Consider the following 17,177-nt stretch of genomic DNA (forward strand, 5'->3'; position numbering starts at 1 on the left):
GATCACAGGGGTGTTTTCTTGTAAGCGTCAAGTTTTTTCCATTTAGTATGGGGCCCACTCGGAGGAGTTGGTAGGGTTTTAGTTGGAATGGAAGGAGTAGAGGATGAAGAAATCATAGGTTGTGTAGACATGATTTTTTCGAGGGTTTTGAACACCACGGCCCCACTGTGGGCTCGATATTGTTTTTGTTTTCAAAAACTACACAAGTATTAATCAACCAATTTGAATGAGAGGTTGTGATTTCCAGATTAGTGTATTGGCTAATGACAAATGAAAGTGACATAATGGTTTACAAGGAAAGCCTTGATCCTTGCTAGGATCTCCGGCATAAATCCTTGAGAGGTGATAGTGGTCACCTTCCTTTATTATTTTATTGATATAGAATGATGATTTCAATGAATTATTAGTAAGAATAAGTGAACAATTTCGTAGAGTAACCTTAGACTAGAGAATAGTGTGTTGTGTGCAAAATACAAGTGTTATTTTATAGTCTAAACTAGCCAACAAGATGTCTGTTATTTCTGGGATCCTCTATACCCAACTTTATGAATGTTATTGGACCAAGTATTTCAGGTCTTTAGCATATGCGAGATGATTCTTCGTTGAGAATTGGTTTTCCCATACCTACTTCTACGCGCGTCTTAGTTATAGAAAAATATGACTGGTATAAATATTAATAAAAATAATAACAGTAATTAGCCAGAATTCTGAGCTAGCCGAGGATCTTGGATATTTAAGGATCCTAGCACTAACAATATCTAACTATCGCATGTGAATAAGGGGATAATTTCATGCTTTAGTGAATTGGAAAACCTCACGTTTCTAAACATATGTTCAGATCCTAAAGTAAATTTTTACGGTTTATAACTTTATCATGTTATCCTAAGTTGGGATCCTCCCTAGTGAATTTATAAGGTTTATAACATTATCATATTATCTTACGAATGGGATTTTACCTAGTTATTATATAAAGTTTAGATTTTCCCCAGTTATTATTAGAAGCTGGGGTTTTCCCCATTTATTATCTGAAGTTGGGATTTTTCAGAGTTATTATTTGAAGTTGGGATTTTCCCCAGTTATTATCTAAAGTTACGATTTTGCCTAGTTATTATCTAAAGTCGAATAATCTCCACTATTTCTTAAGTTGGGATCTTCTCCAGTATTTCTTAACTTGGGATCTTCCCCAATTTTTCTTCAGTTGGGATGTTCTCCAAGATCTCTGAAGTAGGGACTCTTCCTCGTAAAACTATAAATTGGGACATTCCCATTGAATTCCTACGTGGGATATTTCTCAATATTACTTGAATTGCCACTTTTCCCAATAAATTCTAAAGTTAGGATCATCTCCCAAGAGCATATTTAGAACAAATATCTTCAAGATGATAAGATCGGAGTCGTAAAGAGAAGTTCAAAGAGACAATTAAAAGTCTAATGGAAATCTATCAATCTATATATATATATATATATATATATATATATATATATATATATATATATATATATATATATATATATACTTTTCCTCTAAAGGTTTCCCTACTTTTCAAACCAAAACTTATCTCTTCTAAAACCTCAGACTCCTGACTATTTCAAGATCTTAATCAAGTAACTTTTTATCCCAAATTTAAGGATCCTAAAAAGTCTTTGTAAATTCTAAATCATTAGGACATTGATCATTTGAGAACCCTTAGAAAAACTTGTTTTAACCCTATTTCTAGAACCAAATCAACCACGGAAGAAAATTGATAAACCAAAGTATTAATATTAAGAGACGTTACCCTCCTACCTAACAAAAAAGAAAAATATTGTTTTACACAACTAAAAATCAAAAAAAATTTAATTTTTATCAAACTTGATTCAATTTTTGATCACCTCTAGTTGGGATATACTATGTTTGTTTCGTTTCTTCTACTCTGCAGGATACTGACCAACATTTGCAAGCTTTCCTGTCAGCTTAGCTAGGGTTTCATGCAGACTTGCCATGTTCCAACATTTGCAATCTTTGCCTCCAAAATGGCCTCAAAAGCATTGCTCTTCACATCCGTAATCACCTCATCATTCTCCAACCATGCTCATCTTCTTTCTCAACTTTCTCCTTGCTCAGTTTCTAAACCCTATGTAAAAGTTCCCTGTTTATCCCACACATGTTCCACCCGACGAAGCCTAACCTTCAGATCTTCGGTGGATCAAGAAACGTGATCAACAACCTATAAAGACTATGATAAGTAAATTGAAGTCAAACCGGAAAAGGCACAAAGATACTTACAGATTGCAAGAATGGGATCAGCTTCGTCAACACCGCCTCCACTCTAAGGTTCTCCAAATCCAAGGTCTCAGCTCACTTCCTCTTCTAGGATTCTAGAGTTCTGACGGTCAGATCTATCGAGGTTCTCTTTTGAGGAAGAGAAGATCAGGTATTCTCCTTCTTGATCACAAGCTAACCACTAGACATGGCGGAGTTGATTTCAACAAGGGTTAACCAAGCACTAGAGTGTGTAACCTTTGATCCTGAACATAAAAAAGGAATTACATAAGTTCAGGATCCTTCATGAAATACAAAAAATCGATAGACAAAAGATCTCTATCTATCGACAAGGAGCAGTAGTGGATAAACTCTCCTGAAAGTTGGGTTATTGAAAAACGAAGGATCTTTCAGTCTTGGGCAAAGAAAGGAAACTACCAATCTTCTGTTCGATGTCTTCAGCAGGAGGACAGGATCCTCGAACCAGAAAGTTGCATTAAAACAAATAAAACAAGGAAGTGTGAATTTTAGATCCTCAATGAAATAAAATATAATCCTAGCCTTTCTAACCCACTTTTTTTGCAGGTTATTCGGTGATGGATTCACGTTTCACACACAAATATCTCTTTCCAAGATCCATCATTTTGTTTTAAAATAATATGTGATTTATTTGTGTTAACTTTTAGTAGGAAACAAGAACACCCAGAAGTTTAGAGATTATAAACATGAGCCAACTTAGCTAAAATCATGCCTAGACCCTTAGATTGATTGGATCGATCAACCTAAATCAGGATCCTCCAAATCATAGGCATAGTTTGTATAGAAGCAAACCGATGTCGGAGAGATGAATTTGAGTTGGGGCTCAACATCAAAAGGCTCAAAAAATAACATCGACAAAAAAATGATTGATTGATTTCAATGACTCAATGTCCCCATCACCAAAAGAACAAGTATCTTCATAACACATGATCCTTTGATCGAGGTAGTCATCGTCGGGAAGAGCAAGGACATTCAAGCAAAAACAGAGTGCCTTTTTACCAACGATCAAAAAATAGGAAAAACAAGAAGAAAGGAGCAAGAAATTTTCCTTCAAGGCAACCGAGGAGAAAGAGAAAGCGAGAGAGAGAGAGAGAGAGAGAGAGAGAGAGAGAGAGAAAGACGAGTTAAAAAGCATAATAGTATATTTCACCAAGATAGAATTCTATCATTTCGAGTTTTGAATTTCAAAAGCCATATCTCTATTTGAAATGAAATTATACCTTTAAATACCTGGAATTAACTTAAATATTCTGCAATATAATTTTGGGGGAAGTTGTTAGTGCCAATATCCTCAATCATATCCAGGATCTCAGATTTCTAAAATATCTAAGGACCCTTAAACCTATCCAGGATCCCAGATCATAAAGGAGACTCAGGATCCCAAACATAGATCAGGATCCTAAACATCGCCATTATTATTTACAAACAACTTCAATGACTATATGAATTTTTTATTTACCACATGTGCAGAAATGGTCAACATAGGAATTATTCTCCATGAAGAAACGTTCCAATCAGGCTTAAGACCCAGAAACACCAAGTCAAAGCATGTGCAAATACCAGCTTCGCAGGATCCCGAAAATCTCGGACATATAGCTACTTAACCTAGACTATATATGTTGGATATAGTGTCTAAGTCCATAACTATATTTGGTATGAACTAGACCCTACCCGACATGGTCCATTTGGGTTGCACTTCACCCGAACAATTTATGGATAATATTTGAGAATTGTACAAGTTATGATTTATTAATATATTATAAGTTCTAATATATTAATATAAGATCATATTATTTAATTAGTATTGATCTATAATTAATCTAGGATTAATTTAGAGATCAAGGATACTACTAATTGAATATGGGCTTCTATATTTATATAGTGTGGGCTAATGCTTATTTGGAATGGGCTAGGCTTTCATGGAAAAGTCCATGGATACTCCATGGAGCCTTAACCCATGGATCTGTTGGAAATGAAGAGATGTGGGTATTAGGGTTTACATGGATGTAACCCTAATCCACCACACTATATAAAGGATGATTTGGTTCTTGAAATCAGACTATTTGACACTTGTTGTGGTGAGTAAAGCAAGAGGGCCAATTTCAAGATAGTAGTGACTATTCTCTCAAAGTTCAAAGTTTGTGCTGATTTGTGATTTCCATTTGAGGCATTCACACTATTGGTGCTAGGCTCTAAATCTCCAAGCAATCAACTACAACTACTATTGGGTTTTGAGCAATCTAACACTTCCTAAGTGAGCATGTAACCCTAATAAACCTTGGATCTATGTTTGTCTAAATACATGCAAAATAATAATTTTCCAAGGTTCATAACCTATCTAACATGGCATGGGGTACTTTTAAAGATAAAAGAATTAGATGAGATTACATACCTTTTGATAAGTTTGATTCTTAAGGAGTTTGAGGGCCAAGCATCAATAGTGTGAATGCCTCAAATGGAATCACAAATCACCACAAACTCTTGGAAAACTTTGAGAAAGTGTATTTCATGCAACATAAGCATGCTTATATAGTGTACATGATTAGGGTGAAAACCTAATAACCATGACCTTTCCTTTTCCACGGATCCATGGGTTAAAAGCTCCATTGATCATCCATGGACTTCAATACAAGCCTATCCCATTAACAAATGGGTGTTAGCCCACACCATATAAAATCAATAGTCCACAATCTAATTAGTCTTCCTTTTAATCTCTAAATTAATTCATAATTAATTTAAGACTAAGACTAATTAAATAACTTGACTTCATATTAATATATTATAACTTATAATATATTAATAATCATATGTGTAAAACTCTCATAAAATTATCCATAAATAGTTTGGATGAAATGCAACCCAAATGGAGCATGTCGGGTCGGGTCAACTATATACCAAATAAGTTATGGACTTAGACACCTTATCCAACAGACACCCATTTGGATAAGTCTAATAACTGTATTTGCCTATTACTTCAAGAACCAACCAGCAATCGTAGCTCTCGAAAACTCTGTTGAATTATGAAGCGCCATTTTAAGATAAGTGATCATACAATCCTCTGTTCTCATGATATCAGTCGGACAAACACATGGAACTATGTCTTGCTTATTGTCTGGCAGTTGTCTCTCGATTTCCGATTTGTTTGACAAAGAACTCAACTGAACACATCAATTTAGTTCTGACCGGGCCCGGTACATGGGTCAACGCAAAATCATCGAGAGGCCCAGATATTGCTTCTATTTCTAGAAGGAACATATAAACTTTGACTCATATACTTGTTCTACTACTTGTTGAATTGTACACAAAGGCACGTTTTATAACATCAAGTTACTGATGCATTTACGTGCAATCAATGCACAACCAACTCATAGGTAACAACTCATATCTCTAGTTTTGAAGACTTATATGATATTACCATCTCACGATCACTCGAGATAAATTCCATGAAGTGATACAAGTGAGCGTGGGTTTATTCCAATACTCATAACTTATGAGTACTCATGAACGTTGTAGCAACCATTGCCATGTCTAAACAAACCCAATTCATGACAATCTTGATTCATACCTACTTCTGACATATGACCGATTGTGGAGGTTTGAATGAATTAATTAATCGGGAAGTCAAAACATGCAAAGCTGAAACAATTGTAAATAATTGACAATGATAGCAACACCTTACCTATAAATAACTCACAACTTTATTCATCATCAAATGTCAATTACATTTTACAAGTTTCAGAGAATCTATCTAATCTGTAAAACTAATATTGTCCCTCAGCCCGATGCGCCTCGCATGCTGAAAATGCTCAGCCCTCGTCAGTGCCTTTGTAAGGGGATCCGTAGGGTTCTCATCTGACGATATCCTCTTTGCCACGAGGAGTCCTTCTTCTATCTTGTGTTTTATGAAGTGATATTTTATGTCAATGTGTTGGGATCTCCCATGATCTCTCGGTTCTTTAGCTAAAGCAACCGCACTATTGTTGTCACAGAAAATTTCCATAGGCTCCATAATAGCTGGCACAACTCCAAGTTCTCCGATGAAGTTCTTCAGCCATATCGCCTCCTTCGCTGCTTCACTCGCTGATATATACTCTGATTCACAAGTCAAATCAGCCACCGTCTCCTGCTTGGAACTCTTCCAAGAGATTGCCCCTCCATTTAAGGTAAAGACCCAGCCCGACTGAGAGTGAAAGTTATCCCTATCAGTATGAAAACTAGCATCACTATACCCTAATACTCTCAAGTCATCACTCCCACCAAGGGTAAGGATCCAATCCTTAGTCCTCCGCAGGTACTTGACAATGTTCTTTACCGCAGTCCAATGAGCCTTGCCAGGGTTCCCGTGATACCTGCTGACCATGCTCAAAGCAAAGGCCACATCAGGGCGGGTACAAGTCATAGCATACATGATCGATCCAACAACGGAAGCATACGGTAATTGGATCATCTTAACTATCTCTGCCTCTGTACTCGGACTCTGAGTCTTACTCACCTTGGTATTGCTTTGGATCGGTAAATCTCCTTTCTTGGAATTCTGCATGTTGAACCTTTTCAACACCTTATCCAAGTAGGTTCTCTGACTAAGTCCAATTAGTCTTTTACTCCTTTCTCTTAATATCCTTATCCTTAGGATATAGGCAGCTTCCCCTAGGTCCTTCATAGCAAATCACTTCCCAACCCAGGACTTAACCTCCTGCAAGGTTGGGATGTCATTTCCTATAAGTAGTATGTCATCCACATACAGTACCAAGAAGCTAACTATACTCCCACTAGCTCTGACATATATGCAAGACTCATCTTCACTTCTCGAGAAGCCAAACCCTTTGACCTTCTCATCGAAACAAAGATTCCAGCTACGAGATGCTTGTTTTAATCCATAAATGGATTTCTCAAGCTTGCATACTCTATTAGGGTACTCTGCACTGAGAAAACCCTCTGGCTGATTCATGTACACATCCTCAGCCAACTTTCCATTAAGAAAAGAGGTTTTGACATCCATTTGCCATATTTCATAATCATGAAATGTAGCAATGGCTAGCATAGCCCTAATAGACTTAATCTTTGCTACCGGCGAGAAGGTTTCATCATAATCAATACCCTGAGTCTGAGTAAAACCCTTCGCAACCAGTCGAGCCTTATAAGTATGCACTTTTCCTTCCATGTCGGTCTTCTTCTTGAAGATCCATTTGCACCTGACTATTTTACGGCCTGGTATATTGTCAACCAAGTTCCAAACTTGATTGTTATACATGGACTGTATCTCGCTGTCCATAGCCTCCTTCCATTTAGCAGACTGCGGGCCTGCCATGGCTTCCTTAGTACAAATAGGTTCATCCAAATTTACCAGTGTACTATCGCTGATAAATGTATCACCTTCCGTAGTAATATAAAAGCCATAATAAAATGCAAGTTTGTTCCTAACCCGTGTGGAACGCCTCGGAGGTACAGACGCGTCAACTGGCTCAACAGGAGTTTCCTCCTCAGGTTGATTACTAGTGTCTGAGGTTCCTTCACCAATTGATTCTTGAATTTCTTCAAGATCAATTTGCCTCCCACTGTCTCCTTGGATCATAAATTCTCTCTCATGAAAGACCCCTCTTCTTGCTACAAAGACCACATTCTCACTGGCTCTGTAGAAGAGGTAACCGAAGGATTTCTGTGGGTAGCCGATGAAAATACACCTTTCCCTTCAGGGTTCAATCTTATCATGAGTTTCACGCCTCACGAAAGATTCGCAACCCCAAATTTTGATGTGGTCCAAATTGGGCACCTTCCCAGTCCACATCTCATGAGGTGTTTTGGTAACGTTCTTTTTAGGGACTAGATTAAGGATATGGGCGGCAGTCTCTAAGGCCTACCCCCAAAAAGAGATTGGAAGCGAAGCTCGACTCATCATAGAGCGAACCATGTCTAACAAGGTACGATTACGCCTCTCAGCTACACCATTTAGCTGTGGTGTCCTGGGAGGAGTCAATTGTGAGACAATCCCACACTCCTTAAGATAGTCAAGGAACTCGGTACTAAGATACTCACCACCTTGATCGGATCGAAGCATCTTAATGTTCCTTCCCAATTGATTTTCTACTTCCTGTTTGAATTCCTTAAACCTTTCAAAGGTTTCTGACTTATGTTTGATTAAGTAGACATACCCATATCTACTAAAATCATCAATAAAAGTCACATAATACCGATTAGCATCCCTTGTGGTGGTTTTGAATGGTCCACATACATCAGTATGTATTAGGTCCAACAAACCCTCACCCTTTCACATGTTCCAGTGAAGGGTGATTTTGTTATCTTTCCAAGCAGGCAAGATTCACAACCATCATCCTATTTAAGGTCGAATGACTCCAAGACTCCATTCTTTTGGAGTTGGCCTATGCATTTCTTGTTTACATGTCCAAGATGACAATGCCACAATGATGCCTTATCTAGGCTAGTAGAAGAATCAATATACAACACATTATTTCCTAAGTTGTCTACAATCGGCACAGTTTGATACACACCATCACAAGGTAATGCTTTTAAATAAAACACATTATTAAAGAAAGCATTAATACCACGAAAAGGTAAAACCTTGTTTGTACAAAGCATGAAAGGAAATAATATTCCTTGCTATTTCAGACGAGTACACACATTTATTCAAATCTAATTTTAACCCATTATTCAGCAACAAAGTATAAACTCCAATCTTGGAAACAGGTGAAGCCTTCCTATTCCCCATGATCAAGTTTATCTTCCCGTGCTCCACATCCTCACTTCTTCTTAGGCCCTGCAAATTAGAACATATGTGAATACCACATCCTGTATCAAGCACCCAAGAGTTAGAATATGGTGAGTTATTAAACCATATTGTGTAAATACCTGCGTAGGTGGGTTTCGCTTTCCCATCCTTCATATCCTGCAAGTATTTAGAGCAATTTCGCTTCCAGTGCCCCGTGTCCTAGCAATAGTAGCAATCAGCATCCTTGGGAATGGCAGAACGAGTGGCATAACCGCTCTTGGTCCTTGATGAGGAGCCTTCAAGAGACTTTAACTTGGTACCCTTCGAAGGGTGCTTCCTCTTTTTCCCTTTGCCTTGCCCGATAGCCAAAATTGTCACACACCAAAACCAAGAACGGCGGAAACGTTCTGGGGCGGAGGACGTCATGTAAGTATCACAACACAGTAAATGTAAATAAGAAAACAACATCATCCATTGCATTAAATATATAATTTTAATACAAGTGTGTTGTGTACATTGTAGACACCAAAAATAACGTATATCAAAATAATTAGATGAGTCTTGAATGCGCTCCATCTTCTCAAAAGTTGGCCTCGGTACCTATCTACTGACGACCTGAGAATACAAGTTATTTTGAAAGAGTTTATCAGCATTAAGCTGGTGAGTTCATAAGTATTTTAGTGTCGGAAATTGTCATTCAAAAATGTTTGAATCTGTATCAAGTATAAGTTTGTAAAATGTATGTAAAAGTTTGCAATTGTTTGTAAAAGTTCGAAACTCTCAGAAAAACCTATATTTTCTATTAAAGAAGCCTTCTACCAAGGCTTAACTGTTTTGTATGTTCGTTTGACGTAAAAGTGTGTAATTTCCCAAATGTAACTATCATTTAACAAAATATAGTTTGTACATAAACATTTAAGTGAGGTTATCACTAAAAATATGTAATGGGTAAATTAATGTAGTACTGTAGCCTTGTATTATAAGAACTACTGCGGTACTAACTACCTTAAACCGGATTTATATTAAGGCATTACGTGATAAATTGCACCATACTATCGACTAGTATCAATGACAAATGAATGGTCGTAATAACGGAATGACGTTTGGCACCCGCAGACCTGCAGGTCCGGCTGTAGCTAGCAGCAAGGTGTAGGATTGTCAATCCAGTATAGATCTATACGCAAACTCACGCTCTCCCTTCAAGAGAATTCTGGCTACAACTCGAGCCATGACAGTTAAGTCATGCTCCGATTTAAATCACAATAATAAAGTATTCATGTATATGTACTGTTTCTTGTTTCTAGTATATGTATATGTATTGTTTCTAGCATCATTGTATATGTATTGTTTCTAGTGTATGTATATGTATTGTTTCTAGTATATGTATATGTATTATTTCTAGCATCATTGTACATGTATTGTTTCTAGTATATGTATATGTATTGTTTCTAGTATATGTATATGTATTGTTTCTAGCATCATTGTACATGTATTGTTTCTAGTATATGTATATGTATTGTGTTACCCCGATGGTAACTAACTATTGATGTACTGATAAATATGAATATGGAAGTACTTTTATGTCTATACATGTATATATGATATATAACTAATGTTGAAACGACCTTCGGATGGTCACCCGAAGTCCCACCAGACCACATCTCAGTGCGCGAAAAGGAAATAGGGCGGATGGCCTTCCTAAGCCCTTTAAACATTACTTATATATATACATATATGGGCATGCAATTTATAAGAAGTAAAACAAATTTATATAAAATCATTTGATAAGTAAAAAGAGTTTGTAAAACATTTGAAGTGAAACAGTTTGATAAACAGTTTGAACATTGGTAAAAATCGTTGTTTTCCTAGTTATTAATCACATGTGATTAAATGCAATCACATGTGATTGAAGCAATAACTATAAGTATTTGACTTGTATTCCCCCCCATAAAGTATTTAAAACATTTAAAATCATTTCAAAGGTTGATTCAAGGGGTATGAACTCACATGTGGTGAGTCGTTTGAATTGAGGTATCGGGTACCGTGCTAAGTGTCAAACGGAGACTTGTTCACACGTTCAAGCCTAGTTATCATGTAATAAGCATATATATAACTAATTAGCCACATAATAACTTAACAAAGTAAGTTAATACAATTAGGAACATGTAAACACTCTTATGAGTGTTTAAGGTTCAAATGGTTGCATCTAAGTTGCTACGGGACAAGGCAAAAGGGTTTGAAACATCAGATGGCCTTGCATAGGAGTTCACGACCCAACAAACCCCACACCTTGGAGTTTATGGCCGTAAACTCATGGGTTTATGGCCGTGAACTCCTCAAAGGGTGGTCTTGGGTGTTTTATGGTGCTATCTTGGTCCTAGATCACTCCTAGCTTTGTTGGAATAACATATGAAGTAGTTTAAGGCTCTAGAATACTCCTTAGTGGAGTTTTCGGCCCAAAGTCCTCTCACCCTAGAGTTTACGGTCGTAAACTCCTATGAGGTGATCGCTTTTAATTGTTTTGAGGCTCTTAACCATCAAGTATGTCTTCCATGAATTTATCTAAGGCTAATGGGGACAAGAGGCACACTTTTGTGCCTTCACTTGGAGTTTACGGCCCAAGATATGTTCCTTGGCCGTAAAATCCTTTCAAGGAGTGGTTTTGATGTGCTTTTCTCTCCATTCAAGTCCCAAGTATGCAAGGTAAATTGTCTTAAGGCCTAAGGTGTGCTTGGAATGATTTTTACCCTTAGAAAAGGGGTTTACGGCCCAAGATCCTTCCTTGTCCGTAAACTCCTATAATCTTATCATTTTGAAGTGTTTTGAAGTCCAAACTAAGCACAAGTAGTAGTAGTTAAAGTCCTTAGGCTCAAGGAGGCAAGTTAGGGCATGTTTGTCCCTTAAAAAGGGGTTTACGGCCCAAGAAGGTTCCTTGGCCGTAAACTCCAATAACTTGTGATTCTTGGCTGCTTTTTGGTCCATAAAGATCATACACAAGGTCCTTTACTCGTTGTCTAAGACGAAATCGGGACTAGGAAGCCATTTGGCTCCGTTTTGGAGTTTACTCCCCAAGAACGTTCTTGGGCAGTAAACTCACGGATCTTGTGTTTTGGACATATAAATGATGTTATAAAACATATAGCAAGTATTAAAACACGTTTAGGAAAGTAGTCTCACAATCCGGGATGAAAACCCGAAGATCCGTCAGAGAGAATTGGCTTTTCTCTAGTTGGAATTGTGAATAATGAATTTATTTAGTTCAGAAAACTATTTATAGTCCTGGAATATTTTGACAGAAAATATTTTTATTCCGGAAATCGGACTATAACATTATGAAACTTACAATGTTCAAGTTTCACAATTACAGGAGCATCCATTCTCTGGATACGTCCAGAAACGTAAACCCTAATGTACACAAACTTGTTCGGACAAGTCTGAAATTTACAGAAATTGGACTAGCTTCTATTGAATAGATGATGTTCGCACAAATGAAAATTTCGGGTTGTCACAAAAATAGGGGTAGATATTGGAGTAGGAGTAGTAGAGGTAACAACCGATTTGCCCTTAAGACCGGTTTAAGCGGTCTTCAAGAGTCCTTGAAGCTTGCTAAGGGTAACTTCCTCCTTGTTCATATGATATTCCATAAAAAAATGGTCATAACAAGAAGGTAAGGAGTGCAAAATGATGTCAATTGCCAACTCCTCAGGGAAGTTCACATTCAGCTTTAGCAAACGGTCCACATACCTTTGCATCTTTTGCATGTGGGCCGTGACGGATTCACCGTCCTTCATGCGGGTTGTTATTATGGAGGAGATTATTTCATACCGCTCTTGACGAGCACTCTGATGGTACCTTTCCATCAGGTCTTGGTGCATCTCAAAAGGGTAGAAGTTCTCATAGGACTTTTGGAGCTCGGCTGTCATCGTGGCCATCATGATACATGCCATCTTAGTAGCATCTCTCTCATGTGTCCTGAATTCAGCGATCTCCTCAGGAGTAGCAGTAGACTCATCATGCTCTTCTAACTCCTTATCGAGGACATATTCCTTGTGCTTATAACGAGTTACCATCCTGATGTTCCTTATCCAGTCCATGAAGTTGGAACCATCAAAGATGACTCTCCCACAAAGATTCATGAGAGAGAAAGAACTAGTTGGGTTAGAGCCCGAAGCATTAGTGTTGGAAGACATCTGAAAGAAGAAAGGAAGTTTAGATTAGATATATAGAGTCCTTAATAAGACACCCAAATGTAATATTAAGGCTAGGATCCAATCTCAATATATTATACTTAGAAGAGGGATGCCGTACTCTAAGTAATAATATATTTGAATGGTAGGTGAATGACGATTCACCAATTTCCACCACGAAAACGAAATGATTTATTAGGTTTTAATTGGATTTGAAATTCCTAGATTCTTTTGAGATTCATTGAACTTTTCAATGGCATGTTTCAATCTCGATTATACCCTTCAATTTTTGTGACTGGGATGCCGAGGATCACAAAACAAGGTGTGAATAACCATGCTAATTCAATTGGTACCCTTAATATTATCACCTAATCAATGTGCCGGTTAACCACACACGCTCCATTGATCTATGAAAAACATTAAGTCACCCTTCGTGATCCTTACTAGTCTAAGTTAGTGTGTCGGTTAACCACACACGCTCCACCAACGACTTGGTAAGGTACAAAGTGTGAATTCCATGGACTAGCACCATGTTCACATTTTTCCTAATGTAACTAAGATTGGGAATTAAATAAAAGATTTAGTTACTTTATAATTTTCATCATACTTAATGAGAATTTATAAGTCCTTGTCTTACCCGTTCGGCTAACGACCCTCCACCAGTCACCCTAATCATGTACACTATATAAGCATGCTTATGTTGCATGAAATAGCCACTAGTGTGTGTGTTTGTGTGTGGCCAAAAATTGTAGAGTGTATGCACTCTCTCAAAGTTTTCCAAGAGTTTGTGGTGATTTTTGATTCCATTTGAGGCATTCACCAAGCTTAGAACACTCACAAATGGACTTGGAACAAGTAAGCACTCTTTTAGGGTTTCTTTCTGAGAGATGGTGGCTGAGGAGTCAAGCCAACACATTCCTTTTATAGCCAACCAAAATAATTAGGGTTTTTAGGTCTTGACCGGTTACGCCCAGCGTAACCTTGGGTACGCCCAGCGTACCCGAGGGTGAATGCGTTTAAATGAAGCGCGCGAGTACGCGCAGTGTACTCCTTGTACGCCCAGCAGACTCGCTCACCATGCAAAACCCTAAATGTCTTAAATTAAATATGAAGGGCTTAAATAAAAAGGGCACCTGGATTTCGGGCGGTTACATCACATATGCAGAACCCTCTTCAAATGGATATTGGGATGTCCCAATCTCTCCCAATGCCAGATACTTCACTTTATTTGAGTAGTTCGACTGCAGCCTTCTTGATGAAAAATGACTTCCAATATAATTTGAGAGTTAGCCAATTCTATGCTAAGCATGCATCTCCGGTTGAACATATATGGTCTAACAATAGACCATCCGCAGTCAAAAATTACAAGATTCGAAAGTTTATGAAGGCTGATTTCGTCCATTACACTCTGACCAGAAGGGAACACGAATACATCCGCACCCACGCTGATTTTCCATGTATGAACCATGAAGAAGTCTTTCTTATCGCTAAGGTATTTCATCACAAGTCTGAGAAGCATTCGAAGATGAAGATTTCACTTGAAAGGGCTAGTACCTTCCTGAAGGAAATAGTCTGTGACTTCACCAAGATCGATGCATACATTCATCCTACCATTTCCAAGATTTTCAATCTGCTACCACTTGACCCCGCACCGATGGCTACTGAAGGCTATGAAGAAAGACCCTTAAGTGCAACTAATTATCCTGAACTTGGAGTCATTTTCAAGAGGAAGATAGATAACGTCAAATACTTCATTCCAATGATTGCCATGCATCATCTCACGGAAAAGCAACTTGATATCTACAGAAACGCAGTTGAAAAATCGAAGCACACCACCGTAGAAGTCAAGTTCGAGATCCTTAGTAGAATCAATTGGTTGGAGAACATCAGGAAGTTTTGGTGGATCCTGATCAAGTTCCTTAAACTTGATAGCTGATTAAAAGTTAAAGATGTCACTTAGGGGGGGGGGGGAATTGTTGAATCAAAAAAGTGACCCTCTTGAACTTCAGCTACGGTAGCCACAAAGCCACCATATTCAAGTAGTACCGCAGTCTCTATCTTGTTTAAATTACATTGTCTTTACTGTAAAACACTCTATTGTCCAGTATGCCTTGCATGGCTACTCTTAGAGTTGTAAATCTTTTATCTTTATGAGTCTCTATAAATAGAGCTCATTCTGATGTAATCAAATAGTGTGGAGAATATCACATCTAATTCTAATACACATCTCAGAAGTTCTCGTTCTATCTTTCTTATTCTCTCTTGTTACTTTCATAGTTAATCACAATCTCTTTTTGGATCAAATCACTTGAGACTTAATCACTAAGTTTGATCTCACTTGTTAAGTTGGTTTGAAGGCATTCCTCGCTATGAATCAACTTAAGTGTATACTTGATATAACAACTATTGTCATTTCCATTTCTTTACTTTTCTGCAACTAACACTCAAACATCTAACACTAAATAGTATTGTTGAGCTTTAGATCCTTCGAGATTAACTATGCCGCAATATACTTGTTCTAACGTTTGTTCAAGCATGTCTCAAAGTTTTTCTCTCAACAAGAAGGATGGTTCGCACCGGATGTGCATCGATTATAGAGAGCTAAACAAGTTAACAGTGAATAACCATTATACCCTACTGTGGATTGATGAACTCGTTGATCAGTTGCAGGGAGCACCGTGGTCCTCCATGATAGTTCTGAGATCTGGGTACCATCAGGTCAGGGTGGGGAAGGAGGATGTGGAGAAGACAGTGTTCTAGACTCGTTATGGGCATTACGAGTTCGTGATGGCGCCATTTCAGCTCAGCAATGTGCCTACAATATTTATGGATTTGATGAATTGGGTATGCAGTTCAATGCTCGATCGCTCATTTATCATGGTTGTTAATGATATCCTGGTATATTCCATGGCCAGAGAGTAGGAGGAGGAGAATCTTTGCGAGGTTCTGAGGGTTTTGAGGCAAGAATGATTTTATGTTAAGTTCTCCGAGTGCGTGTTTTGGTTGTGAGAGGTTCATTTCCTTGGACCCCTCTTTATCCAAGACGGGGTTTTTGGTCGACCAAACCAAAATCAAGGCGGTGATGTGGTGGGAGGTTTCAAAGTCTCCATAGCATATCAACAGTTTCCTGGGTTTTGTAGGGTACTAGCAGAGATTCATTCAGGATTTCTCCAAGATTGCAGTACCCCTCACTCATCTAATGAGGAACGGTGTGGATTTCCGGTGGGGCCCTCAGTAGCAATCTATATTTAAGACCCTTCGACAGAGACTTTGTGAGGCCGTAGTCTTGCCCCTCCCGGAGGGAATTGAGGATTTTGTGGTTTTTTGTGATGTATCCATCCTCGGCTTAGGGCCAATCCTCAACCAGAGAGGATGAGTGATAGCTTATGCTTCACGGCAGCTGAAGTTGCATGAGATGAGATATCCCACGCATGATCTTGAGTTAGGAGTGGTGGTTTTCGCTCTCAATATTTAGAGCCATTATCTTTATGGGGTCTGTTGTACTATCTGCACAGATCTCAAGATTTTGAGGCATATTATGGATTATCCAAATTGAATATTGCGCAGCGCAGGTGGCTGGACGTGGTCAAGGATTATGGTTGCGAGATCCTTTACCATCCGGGTAAAGCGAACATGGTGGCGGATGCCTTGAGCCGCAAGGCGGATGGAACTTCTGTTGAGTTGGAATGTATGAGGATGTAAATGGATTCCCCAGTTGTGGGTTTAATTATGAATGCTCCGTTTTAGAGTGTTTGAGAGAAGAATCGGAAGATTGAGAGGACCAGGGGCGAGATTAACAGATTTGTAACGGACAGTCGTGGTTTGTTGGCTCATAGTGGTCGGGTATGGGTTCCTGTGTCTAGTGAGGTCAACCTGATTGTGCTGGACGAGGCTCATAAGTATCAATTTTATATCCATTTGTGGGCCACCAAGATGCATTGAGATCAAAGACTGGGTTAGTGGTGGTCGTGCATGAAGTGATCGC

Source organism: Lactuca saligna, chromosome 2, assembly GCF_052625555.1.
Source record: "Lactuca saligna cultivar CGN05327 chromosome 2, ASM5262555v1, whole genome shotgun sequence".
Lineage (NCBI taxonomy): Eukaryota > Viridiplantae > Streptophyta > Magnoliopsida > Asterales > Asteraceae > Lactuca > Lactuca saligna.